The sequence below is a fragment of the Tenebrio molitor genome, chromosome 7, assembly GCF_963966145.1.
Source record: "Tenebrio molitor chromosome 7, icTenMoli1.1, whole genome shotgun sequence".
In the NCBI taxonomy this organism is placed as follows: domain Eukaryota; kingdom Metazoa; phylum Arthropoda; class Insecta; order Coleoptera; family Tenebrionidae; genus Tenebrio; species Tenebrio molitor.
The window spans coordinates 14,668,143-14,686,092 of NC_091052.1; the positions used below are offsets into that span (position 1 = coordinate 14,668,143).

The 17,950-nt window shown below is 35.6% G+C and overlaps 1 protein-coding gene across 4 annotated transcripts in view; it reads left to right on the forward strand.

The window, feature by feature from the left end:
* The window catches only part of LOC138135793 (homeotic protein antennapedia-like), a 139,154-nt gene that overhangs the window by 11,187 nt on the left and 110,017 nt on the right, over positions 1-17,950 (forward strand). Inside the window, exon 1 of one of the 4 annotated variants that reach the window (XM_069054668.1) lies at positions 2,637-2,848. The exons of 2 other annotated variants lie outside the window; for them this stretch is intronic. The gene's annotated coding sequence lies outside the window, so the exon portion shown is untranslated. Of the gene's footprint in view, positions 1-2,636; positions 2,849-9,631; positions 9,845-17,950 lie in introns of those variants that run through there. One more of the 4 variants, XM_069054667.1, reaches the window with a different exon arrangement.

Consider the following 17,950-nt stretch of genomic DNA (forward strand, 5'->3'; position numbering starts at 1 on the left):
AATGAGGAAAGAAAATAGGGAAGAATTGAAAGACATAATAAAGGGACAAAAAAAAAACAAGCTAGTATAGATTTTTTATTCAAACATCAGTAAAATATGACATTATACTGCTGTCACTTCATTGCCATGGCATCTGACGAGCGGCAAATAAAGCTGTTATCTTCGCTGACGAGCGGCAGATAAAGTAAACTAGCTAAGTCATTTGAAATTCCTTACTCAAATTTTAACAAATTCGTTTCTAAATCTGACATATTGAAAACTGAAATGAATAAACAAGATTTAATCAAGAAACTTGTACATTACTGCAAAACACAGCTAGACTACCAACTTCATCACATAAAACTTCATTTTTGCTCCTAATAACATAATAGGTATATTATTAGAAGAGTTAATATAGTAGAGTATTTTTATTATCAATATTATTAAATTAGGTATTATTAATTTAAATATGTAGGTATAGAGAAATAGAAATTTAAAAAATAACATTATTATGTTTTTGGTAGTATTTGTGTTACCCTGAGCAAATAAAAATGAGACTTCTGTTATCACCACTGATGAAAGTGGCGGAAAAGGTTCAGAAAGAGAAATATAGAGCAAAGGAGAAACAATGAACAAGGTTGTTTGGTATAGGTACCTATGAAAGGGACTCCAAGAAAGGAAAAAACAATTATAATAATGATAATAATACCCACATAGTTTCTTTGACACGGCAAGCCATTTACGTGGATAAAAATAGAAAATAAAGCAAAATAAATATGTATACTGAATATTTTTTATTGAAATTATGACATTATGAAAAGTTAAAGTTACTGAAAAAATTTGGTAATTTTTTTAAATGTAGTGCGACATATTTATTTTTAGTTATACTCAAGGATTCTTTTGCGATTGTGGCAATAAGCACGAGTCTCAGACGAGCTCCTTGCTTCCGAACGACAACAAAAGTAAGACTGAAAAATTTTACGGGAAGTAATTCGCGTGCACGTGGGAGATTCGACAGGAAAATCGCACGCCAACACAAAATAATTACTCGAGACCTGTTTACTTTAAATATTAAACCTGCAATGTTCGAACTTTCATGGTAGTTGGATTCTCTCATGGGCTGTGACCTTGGAAATTTCTGGGCGAAGGCGAAGCGATAAACCAGTGGAAAATCTATAATTAAAAACTGAAAATGTCGACTACTTTCAAATTCAAATACATACAAGTAGACGAAAAAGAGACGAAACTAACTAGCTCATAGCCCATGAGAAAATCCAAGATTTTGACATAACATTGATGAAACGTTTGAAATGGTCAAGAAATTTTTGTTGTTGCCGTTTCAACCGTACCATTGCAGATCTGCGATTTTCAACAATATTTGTATTGTTAGCATCTCTCTAAACCACAATAAATAACAGACGTGAGTAGAGCATGGACATTTTTTTAAATAATTTATTTGGAAAAAAATCTTTTCTGGTTTGCTAAATTGTAAAATTTGGTACATAGTTTCACTGTTACACACTACAAAATGTTAATGCAAAAAGATTTTTTTTTTTTAATTATTGGGGTTGCAGAACTATTGATTTTTTGTTGTTGTTTTTTAATTCTCTCTTCTAAAACTGCTACGTCCATTTACATATTTAAATATTTTTGTGCTTCCGTTTAATCAATCAATGAGAAGAAGTGAAGTTAAGCGGCACTAAAAATATGAATTGGCGTGATCTTATCAATTAATGAAAATTATGAGTGACTTAGAAAGTGTTCCAATCTCTTCGGTGATAATTGTGTCAAAAATAATATTTAAAAATTGGATTATGAGGCTGAAATAATATGAATCACTGCGTTGGAGCTAATAAACTGTCCGAACTACTTGCAGTTCCATTTTTTCCCATTTTATACTTCCGTTTGCACACACATCCCGAAATTTAGGCCAACCACACTATGTAAATGTGTTCATTAATTATTCGAAATTCATGATTAAATAGGGTGGAGCAGTCCAACTAATTATTAGCCTCTATATAAATTCTAATCTTATCCTCTCAGCATCTAGGCCTATGATTACATTTATTAGAAGTATGCAGCGGGCGCATTTTTTACCAGCGGGTCGATTCGTAATTAAGCGATCCGCTCGTAATTGGGTGTCGGGGGCAGCGAAAAAATCCCTCGCCGCCTCCATCCTTTCCCAATCGATCCGACTCCTTGGCCGTGCGAATTTTGAATCGCCGATCACGCACGGAACTGCGTCTCGCCCTTGGACCAGAAATGGTCCTAATGGCCACCATAATCACGTCGCCCGTTTTGGCGCCTAATCAGCTCTTTAAATGTGCAGCGGCCCCAATCGATGTGGCATTCGAGTTGGCGCCGAAGTCGGCGATTGGCCGGCGGTCGCGTCACGTGCCCACGTACGTCACGCTCGCAGCGACACGCGTCGGAGCGAGAACGTGGGCCCATAAATCGGCTGAGAACGAGAGAGACGCGCATAAAGCATGGTTAGCGGGGAGCGTCAACCATTATCTTGCGTCCCCAGCGTGTCCGTCTCTGTCTGGGGCATGGGCCGGCCGCGGGGGCAGACAAGGAGGTCGGCGGCGGTCCGCCCATAAAGTGTCGCCGTCCCCCGCCTCACCTCCGGGCGGAGCGCACGGCGTGCGGCCGTAAAGTATTCTCAACACTTAACTCACGTATAGCAATCGGACAAGTCTGTCCCGCGGTATCAATGATATCATATGTACACAACAACTCCAACATCTCTTCCTGTTTTCTTGTAAAGCACGCGAGCTGAGTGCACCGATTGCTCGACTTAGTGACCGATGGACTGCGACTTCCGGACCGCTTCCGGGTCCTCGTAGGCCTCCGGATCTTCGGAGCTAAGGTCAGTGGCTGTTTATTACTTCCGACCCGTTTCGGACGATTTTTCGGCCGTCTTCAGGCGCGGTCACGCGCGCACGTGATCCGCAAAAATCAACGCACATGGCCTACTCGACGCGTAATTATAATATAGGCCGTAAATTTGACGGCGATGGCTTCATCCTCTCCACGTTCGAATTATTGAACGAACCTGTATTTAATTCGGATCGGTCTTGTTTTATTGCGACCTCGCGATGGAAATTTAGTTATTACGGAGGTAATTTTCGATCTGATAGGGCCCCACTCGGCTATAATTTCGTTTAGGGACTCCTTTTTTTAACCATTATTAATTACTAATGTTAAGGTGGGGTCAACGGAAAATTATAGCCTACTTGCTGCATCCGACACTCTCTTTCTCTCTTCCATAAATCTTACATAATCTGATGCAGAGGAAAACGTCAAATACAGAAAAATTACACAAAACTTGCATTCTTACATCTTCTCGACCCACCAAACAGACCCATTTCCTCCTGATGATCCCACCAAAACGTTATTTGTTGTCCTGAAAAATCACCCAAATTAATCTCACTTTTGTAAATTTATTGTTGCATAAATCACCCACTCATAAATTTCTTCCAAACGTCACCAATCGAGAACCGTAAGTTTCTAACTGATTTGTAATCCAGCGTTGACAAGGGACAAATTACCTTTGCACATTTTCTGATTCTGATCTGGCGTAATTGTCCACATACCTACCTACTAATTAAATTAATTAAAACTTCCCTGCAATTTTTTGTTTACCCAGTACAATGCGTATAATCCTTATAATTGCTTTCGGATAACTGTACCTACCTATAAATCTTCATTTGGATTTTTTTCGGCGGAACAAATTCTAATTCTTGTGTAAAACACGTATTTTAATGGATTAATATTTCAGAATTAATTATCATGTAAGTCGCCTTGTAATTAATTACGAGCCGACGGGAATTTGCTGCACTGGTGGAGGAATCTAACAATAAAAATTTTAATAGATGGTTGAGTAATTGGTATGATTCTTGTGCAGCTGGTGCATTAGATCTCATACCTCGGAAGATTTACAAGTCCAGAGCGTTTCCCCATTTGTGGCATTCGAGACTAATTTTTTTTGGGTGAAAAATGAGTCAGAACGATACGAAAAAAGAAGAAAGTTTGTTGGAAGTTTGTTCTGGTTGTCCGTTTAAGCTCTGCTTCTCTTGAAGCTTCTAATTTTTTATCTGAAATTGATGGAGATTCTTGACCTTTAAATTGTGCATTTGCAAGAAAAAAAAAATGGTGTGAAAGGAGTAGGTACTTGAAATTATCTTTTGGGAGCTAAATAGTGCATAAATCTAATTTGCTCAAAATTCGCCTGTCAAGATTATTTTTTTCTTATTAGAATTTGTGTTGTCAAATCAAAAAATTGATGTTAAAAATGAATTTAAAAAGGCAGGAAACTTTATTAAATAGAAATTTATTTTCGTTGATTTAACAATATGTATCTATCTAATATTTGTTTCCATTCCTCTAATTTTTTGCGATTACTAAAGAACAAGAAATGGATATGTTATGTAAAATAAAGAAAATACATAAAATGGAAAAATCTTCTGTGGTTTCATAAAATCTAACATAAACAAGTAAATAATTGAATCAGAAGATTCTAACATCTAATTTGGTTTTAACTTTGGTAAATGTATTTTTAATTTACTCTTATTGTTTTTGATTCCTCCAAACCAAGAACAATTTTCTTGGTAGTTAAATTGAGCTTTTCCCAAATTGACGTTGCTAAAAAAATGTATTTTCATAAGTCATTCAGTAACAATAATAGAATCACAATTATTCCTTTACGTTGCTTTCATTTACCATTATTACCTTAGGTACTTTTAATTTGCTCCCATTTAATATTTAGGTACTTTTTTTTATCATGTTACATTTTTTCTTGCACTGGGTAATACATACTTAATAATTCTAAACTATCACCGTTAAAAATTATATATGTATGTATTTTTCGAACAGTCAATTGGGATTATCTTTATTTATTCATAAAGTACTAGGCAGTTACTTATTTTTGACAGTCACCCTGTATATACATGTGTTCAATTACCTGAAGACATCCAAAAGATATCAATTATTCATTTTCTCAAATTATCCCAAAATAAATTTAATATAAAATATTTTAATAAAATACATATGTAGTAACATTTTCACTGTTACAGCCACAAGAAATTTAAAATAGTATTTTTTAAAATAATAATTTGCAATTCTGGACGTTTCTTTCCGCTTTCTTCTTTCTTTTATCCTTTTTTTCTTAATTTTTATTCTTCCTCGCTAGAAACTGACATCATGTAATTTTTTTCCTTATAAAACTTTTACAATGCTTACATTTCTTCTTATTTTCCTATTTATTTCCTATTTACCATTTTTTCTAGAATTGTCTTTACAGTCACAAAAAAATTAAATGAGGCACTTTGTGTCCACTTTTTACTTTGCTTTCTTTTGTCTTTTTGGACGTTATTTTCAATTCCTTCTCACTTAAAATTTACGTTGCGTATTATTTTATCTATTTTAAACATTTCAAGCAGATTTACAAGTTGTAAAATTTCCAAACTATTTTTACTAGTTCATTGACTAATATGCACTCACTTTGACGATTGCTCTGTGGCGCCTTCAAATTAAAATCCTGTGCTGGGAAGGCGTTGGAAACCGTCAATTGTTGTGCTTTTTTAAAGCGTAGATTAGTTGGAGCATGTTGACGGCTAACCTAAAATTTAGAGCCAAAAAATGTTTCTTTTTTTTCTTTCTTTGGAATGTTTTACATTAAAAATAGAATAACTTGACGATTTCTATAATCGAAGCAAATATCTGTGGGCACTCTTTGCTGAAAACAAACATGTTCAATCATGTGCCGATTAAACATAAACAAATGTCATTCGTGTCAAACGGCGGAAAATTCAAACTTTACACTGTTCTAAACGGTTTAAATTTTCAAACGCTTACTCAGCCCAGGATTTCACTTGAGCGTGCATGAAGATTATTTTTTTTTTAGTAAAATCTGACATTTATAAAATCTTTTATTATTCTTTATTTTTATTTATTTGTCCAACTTGTCCCAAAATAAATGATAGAAGAACAAGAAATGAAATGGTGGCTAAATTGAAACATGTTCATTGTTACAGTTACAAAAAAATTTAATATTTTTCTCCTCGTCAAGATTTTATTTATTACTAATAATTGGGGACTCACCCGGTATGTTCCAGCGTTATAATTTGTACAGTTTCGCCGCACCCCCTGCATTTTATTTGACCAAATTTTGTCCCAACCACCGTAAAAAAAAATTCCAAAGATTTATTACTTGAAATTGAATGTAATGTCCAAAATTAGTGTTTTTTTGTTCCTTCTCTGTTCCATTTTTTATTCAAGGTTCCACAAAACATACCAATCGACCGGATTCATTGTGAGAACATGTCTAACGTGTCCCTGACGTTCAACACTGCAGACTTTCTCCGGTACACAACCCTGAACGATAAAAAAAAAATAGTGTAAATCTCCAAGTTGGAGGTACTAGTCAAATCCAAGCTTCGCCTCCACAAATAGTCCTTCTATTTCGAATTCCTAGTTCTTCACCTAATAAATCGCGTCGTGTTTTCTATTCCTGAGAGGTGAGTATGTTATTTAGCGTCGGTTGAAATTTTTATCCCGCTTTTGTTTATCCGTCCGTTTAAAAATATCCCGGTCCTGGAGTTGCCCTGTTCGAAACGTCCGTTCATCAGAAGTCACTAAACAGGTGGCCAATAACCATAACCGTTATAATAACGCGACCGTTTCTACACAAATGAGTTGAAATTACGACCCACTGCGCGCTGGTAAACACTCTATTACGAGCCAATTCCCTTACTTGCGGGACAATTGCGCCATTATCAGAAGAACTCTTTCGACGCAAGAATAGACCTCCCTCGGACGAGTAATTAGGAGTTCCTTATCGCGCCAGGACACCACCTATCCTAATGCGCACGTCGTAGATCATTCCGGCGTATCTTCCGCAGCTTTTTGGCTTCGAGTTTATGACACCGCGGTTTGACGCTTACGACGCTTCCGTCCTTCTCCGACAGTGTCGACACCCGTTCTGACCGTCTCTCTCCAACCGTACGGTTAACTTTATGTGACGTCTGCTGTATTACACACTCCTAGTAGATTTTACGAGGGGTAAATGCGCTATTACTTCAACACCGCGGTCTTTATGAGATCTAGATGTTCCGCTGATTTCTTGACGGGCCTCCACCTGCGCTGCACCCCACCCAATTCGGACAATTGCTTTTTTAGGCGCAAGGTCGGGGTTGGTGGTACCGTTAGCCCAGCATGCCGCTTTTTTAGCTAATTCTTCTCAAGGTCTGACCTAAATAAGCTTCCGACGGTGATTTACGACGGGGGCTGTTTGATTTTTTTCGAGGGATGTTCGACTTGCACGCCAAAAAAACCAGATAAGATATAATGAGGTGCGCGTCCTTACCATTATGTTTATGTAAAACGTTGCGCTATCGGGAATCTCTCAACGGAGCCTGGTAAATTATGGCCGGGTCAGGTGTAAAAAGTGATGTGACCGCTTTGGGTATGGACAAAAGGAAATTGTTGTTGCACAATAAAAATAATTATTTGAATACATAATGTAACAGGTAATGTAATAAAACATTTGTATTCCCATTCATGCCGCCGGGTTGGCTCGTTACACCGGAGGCTTCTTCGGTGGCACATATTTTCCACGAACACCAGGGTCGGATCTAGGTTATGGAATGACCGAATGGTCAAAATTAAAATTTATGCCACTGGAGAAATATTATTATATTTTACGACGATAAAATTATTGTCGCAGGTCGTAACGTCGAGGTTGTTGACGTCTTGGGTTTTGCCGGAAATGATCGTAAAACTCTGCGTTGACAACCACACCGGTCAAGCGGTACGAATTTAAGAGCTTTAGAAAAAAGTTGTGTGTCCGAAACAAATCTAATGAAAACGTGATTCAGAAATACATATTTATTTTTCAAGTCAATTTAGTTGTTATTCTTTCTCAAAAAGTGAGAAGAATGTGATAAGAATCTCATTTGTTCTTAACTAATATTTTTCAATGATTTTGTTTTGTTTAGGTCAAATTCCTGAAAGTGTCTCTTTATTTCTTGTTTCTTTATTAGGCCAAAAATAGTAACCTAAGTGAACTAATGAGAAAGATTCGGGAATATTTAATTCTCTTCAAGTGGGAGAATTTACAGGTTTTTGTCAAAATTGTAGATTAATTTTAAAAAAAAGTCAAAAAGTGAGAGAGATTAAATCATCAAATCCTTGTTCGACCATTATAGTGAAAAATTTTTTGGTTGAAGTAAAGTTTTTAAGAATACCTACACTTTTTACATTTTTTCAGTAAAAAGGTAAATAAAACGAAAACCCAATAACTGAGAAAGAATTAAGAATCTTTTTTTTTTCATTCTAGAAATTAATTTTCCAGTAGAGAATATTTTGTGAGTGAAAAATATCTGTTCTTTTTTCTTGGTTAAAGAATCTCGATATTGCTGTTTTACAGTACGTCAAAAAAAGAGAATCTAATCTTGCTTCATTTTGAGAATCTAAAGCACTAAGTAATTTTTTTTAATTAAAAATTTCTAGAAATGTGATTTATTACCTCCACAATAAATTAGATGAGAAAGATTTGAGTATTATATTTTTTCGGTGTGAGAATCTCATCTTTCTCTGCCCAACGTTTTTTAAAAGAAACGTTTCATATTTATTAAGAGTTCCCAAAATAATTTAATAAATTTTCTGTTTCTGTATTAAAAACATAAATGAATACGAGTGTGAGAAAGATTCAATATTCTGATTTTTCCCCGGATAATATTTGAAATGAAGTAATCTCTATTTATGCAGAATTTTTATGTTAACTGTTTATTTTTAATAATTTAGAAAAAGAAATACAAAGAAAGCGAAACAGAAGAAGAGAATTGAGAAATTTTATCTTTTTCCAGCCATTTCAAGCCATAAATAGAACAAATATGTTTGTAGAATTTCCAAAGATATTTTTTATTGTTTGTTTCTTCCTCAAGAAGAACAAATAGCAGTGCAGAAGGATAAGTATTTGTTTATTTTTTCTTGTTTTTTTTTTGTTAGAAAAAATTCATCTTGATACAATTTTCAAAAATATTATTTGTTTCTCTATCAAAAGTGAGATTTGCTCTCTAAGTAGGCCAATTTATTTGACATTAAATAACAGAGGAAAAAAGCAACTGATTTCACAATCACTCGGTTTGTCTATTCCTTACAGAACAATTAAAACAATTCCAACATTCACTTTGGCAAAAATATTCCTCAAAATTTAGCAATTTTTCGAAAACCCACTACCTAAACGTGACCCACGTCTCTTCTGTCTGTCCCATTTTAACTTAAAAAATATTTCCGACGGCGCCTTGCCAAATCCTGCCGTCGTCCTTGAACGAGAGCTATCCGCCCGCCAAAAGCAATTTTTTAATTTCATCCTTCACGAGCACTCTCTTCAGCTTTCCGTCCCTCGGAAATTACACGTGTTACCACCAATCAATAATCTAAATAGTCCGATTAAAAATCGCTCCTCGGGACCGTTCCCATTCCTTTTAATTTGGGGTTTGGGTCGTGTCTGGGCGGTCCTAATGCGGCTCTCTGTGCCGTCGCAACCTCTCCCATCCTAACCGGTGACGAGGACGAGCAAGCACGTGAAAAAAGAATTTTTTCGAGCAGAATGTGACCGTCGGTTCGTGGCCGATAGTTCGCTAGCTCCACTCATTTCCCTATATTTAAATGTTGATAGCGTGTTGATCAAGCGTGTTATGAGTCAGTTTATAGTTGATTGTGAATGTGGACGGATCGTTATGTGTGTTCGCTTACACATTGAACTATTTGTTTATTATTTGTTGGAGTTCTTTTGTGATTATTATGTAATACGCGGACGAGGCGAAAGCGTCCACCTGCACGGATATACACGGGTGTCAAGGTAAGGGCCGCGGAGGGACTGTTTTTGGTGGGAAGTCGCGAGAGCAAACGGTGCCAGATGCGGACAGTATCGCGGTACGATTCAAATTATATTTTTTCACGAATTTCTACTCCAAACTTACAATTCTGTCACTCTCGCCGGACACCAAAGAAGAAAATTCATTTAATTTGGCCTTCGATAATCATCATTGCCATCGGAATTACTGATGTCTAATAAAACTACTACTTGACAGTTTATATTATTCTCTCGCCTATTAAGGTTTAATATGTTGTTGTTTATCTCGTTTGTAAGTAGTAGCTACGAGGCTCGTAAACAAGAGTATTTTTAGAATCAGTTTTATAACATTAAAAAAAAAAAAAAAATAATCATTCATTATTGCAAATTACTGCGTGCACGCGTTTTTATTACAATTGAATTATTCGGATCCAAAATGGCAGTTTTTTGGTAGTTTTTTGTAGCAGATTTTGTAACAGACATTTTACAAATTACGATATCGAGGAAAGAAAATTTTGGAACTTTTGTAATTTTTGGAAAGACTTTTTAGTAAGAAGAAAAGGAAGGAGTGAGATTTTGAAGCTTTGGATACTTTGGTTATACTAAACTGAAAAATTCAAAATATTTAAAAAAATCAGTCATTTATTATTATCAATAAAAAAATTAAGTATCAATACGAGAGAAAATTATTTTGGAATCATTTTAAAGGCAAAAGTGGGATCTAAGAGACACGGTTGGAATCTTGTCTGAGAATTTATAAAATAGCCAACCAGACCTCCGGATCTAAAACCGCTTAACTTTTTTGGTGCCATTTTAGATTTCAGGAAAATGCAACAAATATTTTACACATTCTTGGAAAGTTTGACGAGCTAGGAAGTGTGAAGCGAGAGTCAGGTCAGAGTAGAAAATATTTTTGTGAATTTTTAAAACATTTTTAAGACAACTTCTTCAAATGCTTGTGGTAAAATCTTATAAATAAATATGTAGTAATAAATAAACAAAATATAAAATAAATCATTTTAGAGAGTTTAGGTGTCACTGGGGAACTGGAAGTTGACAGCCGTTCCGGCGAAACTAAAGACAAGAAATTTTGCAGTGTATAACTATGACTGTTGGGGATAAACACACATGTTTTAATCCCCCATGTATTTTTTTAAATTGTTTCTCTACTCAAAATTTCAGTTTTTCGGACATCTCATTTTCCAAAATTTGTTAAATGCAACAAAAATTTCTCTTATAACAGAGAAGCCACAGACAAAAATGCAAAGACATGTTTTAGATAGGTAAATAAAATGATTTTTAAGAGTAAAAGTAAAAATATATATTTTTTAATCTATTTACACTTTTTTAAGTGTTTATACTTCTCTAGTTTTCCATTTATTACATTTTCCAAAATTAGTTAAATACAAAAACAAAAAGTTCACGGTCAAAGTCTAGTGGATTGGTATTATTAAGAACTTTCTAATCATTTCTTGTCTAATTCCAGGAATGAGTAAAAATTAAAATATTTTAAAATCAATGTCAAAAACATTTCAAACAATTTTTTGTGAAGTAGTTTTTTAAGATTTGTCATTTTTGTTCTTGCCCCACTATCCACGTTACAAAACTATCTCACTTTCAAATAAAATCCTGGGCTGGGAAGGCGTTGGAAACCGTCAATTGTTGTGCTTTTTTAAAGCGTAGATTAATTGGAGCATGTTGACAGCTAACCTAAAATTTAGAGCCAAAATCTTTCTTTTTTTTAATGTATTTGCAACGTTTTCCATTAAAAATAGAATAACGTAATGATTCCTATTCTCGAAGCAAATATCTAAGGGCACCCTTTGCCGAAAACAAACATGTTCAATTATGTCTCGATTAAACATAAAAATGTGGCACGGCGGGAAATTCAAACTTTACACTGTTCTAAACGGTTTAATTTTTCCAACTCTGACTCAGCCCAGGATTTGAAAGCGCGATATTTCTAATCAAAGAAATTCTGCTTCAGTACAGATTATATCGGGTGTTCATTTAAATGTATCATCGAGTCGATTGTGGACGCGCCACGGATTACAGATCAGGATAACGGATCAGCTGTTTCAATCTAACCTCACTTTTTGCGTTGTTTGCGTTTTTACTCTGCAGACTGAGGAGTGGTGCGTTCACAATCGACTTTTCAACGCCAGCTCTGAGGATATGTAAATCAAAGACTGTTTTGTAGGGAACAAAGAAAAGAAATTTCTTGGCCATGTTGTAGAGCTAGGACCTAAGTTGCGCAAATTTTCCCGTTGAATAATTTCGGAAAGTGTGATGTTTCGTTTGAGGTGTTCCAAATTTATATTTAATTTTGTTGTGGTGCCATAAATTCTGGTCCACGCTGTAGACGTCGTAAACGTGCAACACCGGTCCATAAAAAATACATTTAATAGACTTCCGTGATGGGTAGTTTGTTTAGTCGGGAATAAAATTGGACGTTGCTGGCGATTGATTTGAGGTGTATCTAAAAGACATAACCGTTAAATCATGGCGGTAAAGTCGCTAATAAAGCTCCGATATATCGTCGATATTTCTCACTTAGATAAATATTCCGCGACAAATCTCGCAATAAATTCGGCAGTTAGTAAAATCCTCGTAGCCGTAGTAATGAATGTAAAGCAAATAGTCTAATTGAGGGCCACGTGAGGGCCCATATGTGTAGACCGAGGGTTGTAAATTTACTGGCCGGGCATCCGACCGGACTAGGGCTGTTATTGCAGCGGCAAACGACGTGTTTTATATGCCATCCTTTATAAATACGATCACCTCCGATTCTTTCGATTTATCCAGTTTTGTTTTGCGGCGCTTTTTCCAAAAGACGAAGGACGAGGCACTGGATTTATGGTGATCCGCGCGACTGTCCGTTAAGGACCGCAGTAAATCACCCGTTTTTCCTTTTAATATGTGGGGTTAAGTCTAGAATATAATATTTCACCATAGCTGTTGGCACATGTATACAGCCCGACACGAGCATAAATTTCACGCCCACACACACATTTTTAAATATTTTATAAGTGCATTTGTTAGTGTTAAAATCGGACGCGTTTAGGCAGATCGACCGATAAATTCCCAAGCTTCGACGACCAAATCCGCTCAGAAAAGGTTCAGGTCGACGGCTGTAAACACATTAGGGGCGGATGAGAACCTCAACCCCACCAGACCTAAACTAAAGTTTTTTTTTCACAAAGTACAAATTGAAAAAGTATTGTTTGGGTTTTTGGATCTCGTACAAAAATATTTACAATTTTCTCTTTCATCTTAGCTTTTTTCTTAGTCACTCAAGGTAATTAATGACGATGCGAGAAGTTGAAAAAGACTTGAGAAATTTTTTCCGTTACGAAATCTAATTTTTTAATTTTTGCCAATTTTCAAGGAGAACTTTTGTAGAATTTTTAAAGATTAGTTCTTTCTCCAGTTATGTTTAAGATAAGTAAAAAGTAAAGAATCCAATAAGTACAAAGAATTTCCAAAAATATCTTTATTTTTAATCAAAAACGTGAAAGAAGGTGAAAAATGAGAAAGATTTGAGAATCTTAATTTTCTCTGGCTAGTCCTTAGGGACATTTTTTGTATGTATGTATGTGGGGTATTAATTTTGTGGATTCTTTTTATAGAATAAATGAAGAAACAAAGTTCAATGTGAGAATGTAATCTCTCTGTCACTAATGAAGTTTCCATGTATTTCTAAAAACATCTGGTGTGCTTCTTTTCTCTTTCTGTCAGTTAAGAATTCTTAATTATTTCTTGTGCTTTCTTTGTCGATAAATAAGAAAAAACTCAAAAATTCTATCTTTGTAGGGCATTTTAAAAATTGTTGATTTAATAAAATGTGAGTGTAGAAGTGAACGATTTGAGAATCAAATCGTTCTCTTTCTAATTAGAAAAATATTCAAAAACTTAATCTTCGTCGGCTTTGAGAATCGAAGAATCTTTCTCTGTGCTCCTTAGAAACATTTTTTTCAAAGATATTTATTTATTTTTTGGTTTTAGAGAATAAATCGAAGGACATTAAGATAGAAAACAATACGAGAGTCTAATCTTTCTCCGATTGGAGAATCTCTAACTAATAATCCGTATTATGCAAGAAATTTATGCACATATTTCTAAAAATATCTCTTGTGTGTTTCTTTTTCAAAGACGTAAATGTGCAAAATTCCACGTTTATGGAGAATTTAGTTTTTTTCTTTTTAATTATTTTTGAAAAAACTTCCGTGGCTATCCAGAACAAAAAAATATCTGTTATTTTGTGTTTCTGCTTCAAAAACTAAATTTATAACAACGCAAACGTGAGAAAAATGAATAAAATATTACATGTTCTGTTTTGCTTGATCGAATATTTTCAAAAACATTTCACCACTTAAATTTCTTTTAAATTCTCTTCACAAAATTCGAATGATATTTTAAAAATCACAATTTTGTTAATTTGCGTTTTTGAATATTTCTTCACAAATGCATTTACAAGTGTTGAAATTGGACGGATTTAGGCAGACATCCAGCAATAAATTTCAAAGCTTCAAGGACTAAATCCGCTTAGGTCGCCATCTGCAAACTCCATTAGGGGCCGGACCCAAACACCTCAACCCCAATGGACTCAAAAGAAGGGGTTGCGCAGCTCAAGCACAAAAGTATTGTACTTTTTCTAATTTTTAAAATGCAAGCTTGCGAAAATAAAAATGAAAAGAAGCATCGTCTGGCGCTTTGGTCATTTTGAATCACTTCGAAACAAAAATATTTACAAAATTGTGTCACTGGAAAGAGTCTAAATCGAGTAAATAACAAAGTATGGCAACTTAGCACTGGCAGAAAATTTTTCCACAACGAAGATTTCACATTTTCTCTTCGTTTCTTCTTTTTTCTCCTTTTAAAAAATATTCTTCGCATGTTAATAAGAACTTGATTGGGTGAGGGTTAATGGAGTAGCTCCTGGGTTACTCCAGCGCACCAGATACCGTCGGAACCTCGCTCTCTTCACTCTTCTTCGCCTATTTTTACCCGACCCATAGTTCATTAAAAACAATGAATCACGATTTCGTCTGCATCACCTCTCCTCTCTCCTCCAAATAAAACCGAACAGGTGGTTTTATTTTTAGAAATAAATTGGTGGCATGACAGGTCTCGAAAAAATATGCATTTTCTACCATTTCATGTTTATCTCTCGCATAAATATTGTCGATACCGATCTCAGACTAAATGTTGACACCGACAGCGACTTTACCAAATTTCGCAATTCAGACATTTGTTCGTGAAAGTTTTTCTGTCTAGTTTTCTAGTCCTGTTTTGTATTTGGCGATTTGTTTGTGTGTGTGGTGTGTGTCGTCATTGACCCAAAACTGGCGCCGGATTCTTCCAGGGATTAAGATAAGATTTATGTTTTGCCGAATCAGTGGAGAAATGTGGGGTATGTCGATCGGGGTGCGATTCTTTATTATATCATGTAGCTTAATTATCACCCCGGTAATGGAATAATCGTGCCAAATTCATTAGCTTAATTAAGCCGTTCGTGCTAATCAATCAGGTTTAATTATGTCGGTGTCAGAAACTGGATTTTTTCGATGTCGTCCAATGGCATTTTTCGAGAACTTCGCATTTGACTTGTCAGCGCACTATGAATAAGTGTTTTATTCGTGTTTGGGTATATTACTCATTTAAATAACCTTTGTGAAAGAATAAATTAATTACGTTGAGTTTTACGTTTGTTTATGGCCAGAATCTTGGATTGCCAACACCGGATCGTAGCTTACAAAATTTACTGTCCGGTTTTGACGTCAAATTTTCGAATTTTTTTGCTTTATGTAACCGCGTCCAGTTCGAGATCTCAGATTAGAAACACATTTTGGTCACAGTTTTCACCCAAATCGTTGAAAAACAGACTCTAATAATAATTTTTGGATGTTATTGCTCCTCGAATTTCATCAAACATTCGAGATATCGCCTCGTGTTAAAGGCTAATATGTTTGTTTATTTGCTTAATAAGTTTGTCTCGCAGCTTATAAATAAAATAAATGTCTGGCCGGCATAAATTGTAACTTTATGGATGAATGCGGCGTAGGAAAGTGAAAACGTTTATGAAATCCAAGATGATCAATTGGGCAAAAAATTCATACTGGTACTACCGGGCGATGTAATAACACTAATTGGCGAAAAGTGCTTAAAGACAGCAGATGAGTTAATAGGAAACGCTCGAAAAAAGGACAAGGTGGTATTATCGGTGCTAAATCAAAAGCTATGAGGGCTCGAGAGCAGGAGGCGATAAAGAAAAAGGGAATTAATGGGAAATGGGATAAGGTGCTTTGGAATCACGGCAGTTACAGAGTGGTTCAAAGAAACTGGAGAAAAAAAATTCTAGGATCCATGTGGAGATTTTTTAAATTTGTTGTCAAATTGGAGAAGGGAAAATTTTTGGTAGAGACGGTAGAGACGTAGTTGAAAGAAATATGAAGGTAGGAACTAGACAAGATTTGAATTGTAACGAGTGCAAGTAGAAGAAGAAAACTAGAAGCGGTGAGATAATCTAGGAAGCGAGAAAATACTAGAACTAGAATTTCATTCTGTTGTGAAGTTCTGAAAGTAGAAGAGATGGAGACAAAGAGCAAGCAAAGGAGGATTTTGAAGATCGTCAAGAGAAGTTAATAGAATACATAGATGAAAGTAGTGAAGGAACACAACATTTTTGAAAAGGAAAATCGAAGTGGTAAAAACAGGAGCAACAAGAGAATTGAGGAATAAACATTTCTTCAAAAAATTTTTCATTGGAGGACTTGGAGCGAAAGATCTAGAATTCTTTGGTTATTGATGGTGGGAAAAAGTATTAATGGCAACAAGATGATGTGGAAAGCAAGATTGTGCTAGAATTGAAAATGCAGTTGGTAGTTTGAACTTTGAATCGAATTAAAAATTCTGTTGTGATGTCCAAAAAATTGGCAAAACTAGAAGGATCTAGATGAGTTTGTGAATCTTTCTTTTGCTTATTTTTCAAAGATATTGTTGTTGAAAATTGTCCGAAATAATCGAAATTCCCAAGTTATCTGCCTCGTGCAAAGATAAATTCCCCATTCGTGACTGCTCAGTCGTCTCGTCGCATTTTTCGTTGTTTCATTAATCCATTCCATTTTTCCCCCGAGTCTGATACGATATCAGTGTTAATGTAATCAAATTCAATTAATTAGTTGTTTGGTTGTGTGAAAGCTTATTTATTCGAGTGACCTGCAAGTTATCTCCATAGCTCCGAAGTTTAGTTAAAAATCAAACATTCTCGCACTGGAAATAACCAAACATAAACCGTTTGCAATACATTTATTCATTCATTGTATATTCAAATTAATAACCGCTGCCTAGAGTGAAACGCTCGCCATTCCTCATCATAAAACAAAGTAATTCTCTTATAAATGACCTGTCACGGATTAACCTGCACCCTTTCAATCTTACATTCACATCAGCCGTCGATTAATCGGGAAAAACTCGACCAATTAGACCATCCTGGAGGTAATTGATACAATTTCTCCTCCCCGAATATGACACTAAACGCAACCGACTTTATTTTAATTAGAGAGACACATCGCAACGTTGTACACATTTCGCAAAGTTTGCACTAAATAAATCGGGACATAAATCAGACCTGGTAATGAAATACCTATATGACATAGCTGAGGCGCGATAACTTACAGGGAAGTTAGTGAATATGCTCGTGTACAGAGCGTGGAAGTTCTCGCCAAGCTGGAAACTTGAAGCTTCGCCATAATTGCACGCTATAAATACGTATCAGATATGAGCAATTAGAAACTAGAAACATGCAGTAGCGCAAGACGCACGCCGAAGAGGCCTTTCTTTCAACTTTAATGGACCCCAAACACACCCACGGAGGAGTAATCGCCGACTAGGAGCGAGCGAATTGCTTATTTCGGACGAGGTAATTACGCCGAGATTGCGATCGCAACGACGAAAGAGCTGAACACCCAAGAAAGAGTGATTCATTTATGACAGGTATGCGGCGGAAGAGGTGTACCGCAGGGATACTCGTCAGGTCCAATTCTTTCACGTTGAGGACAAGTAAGAGTTTTGTGGTCTAAGGGGACGAAGATGCACTGGATTGGGATCTTC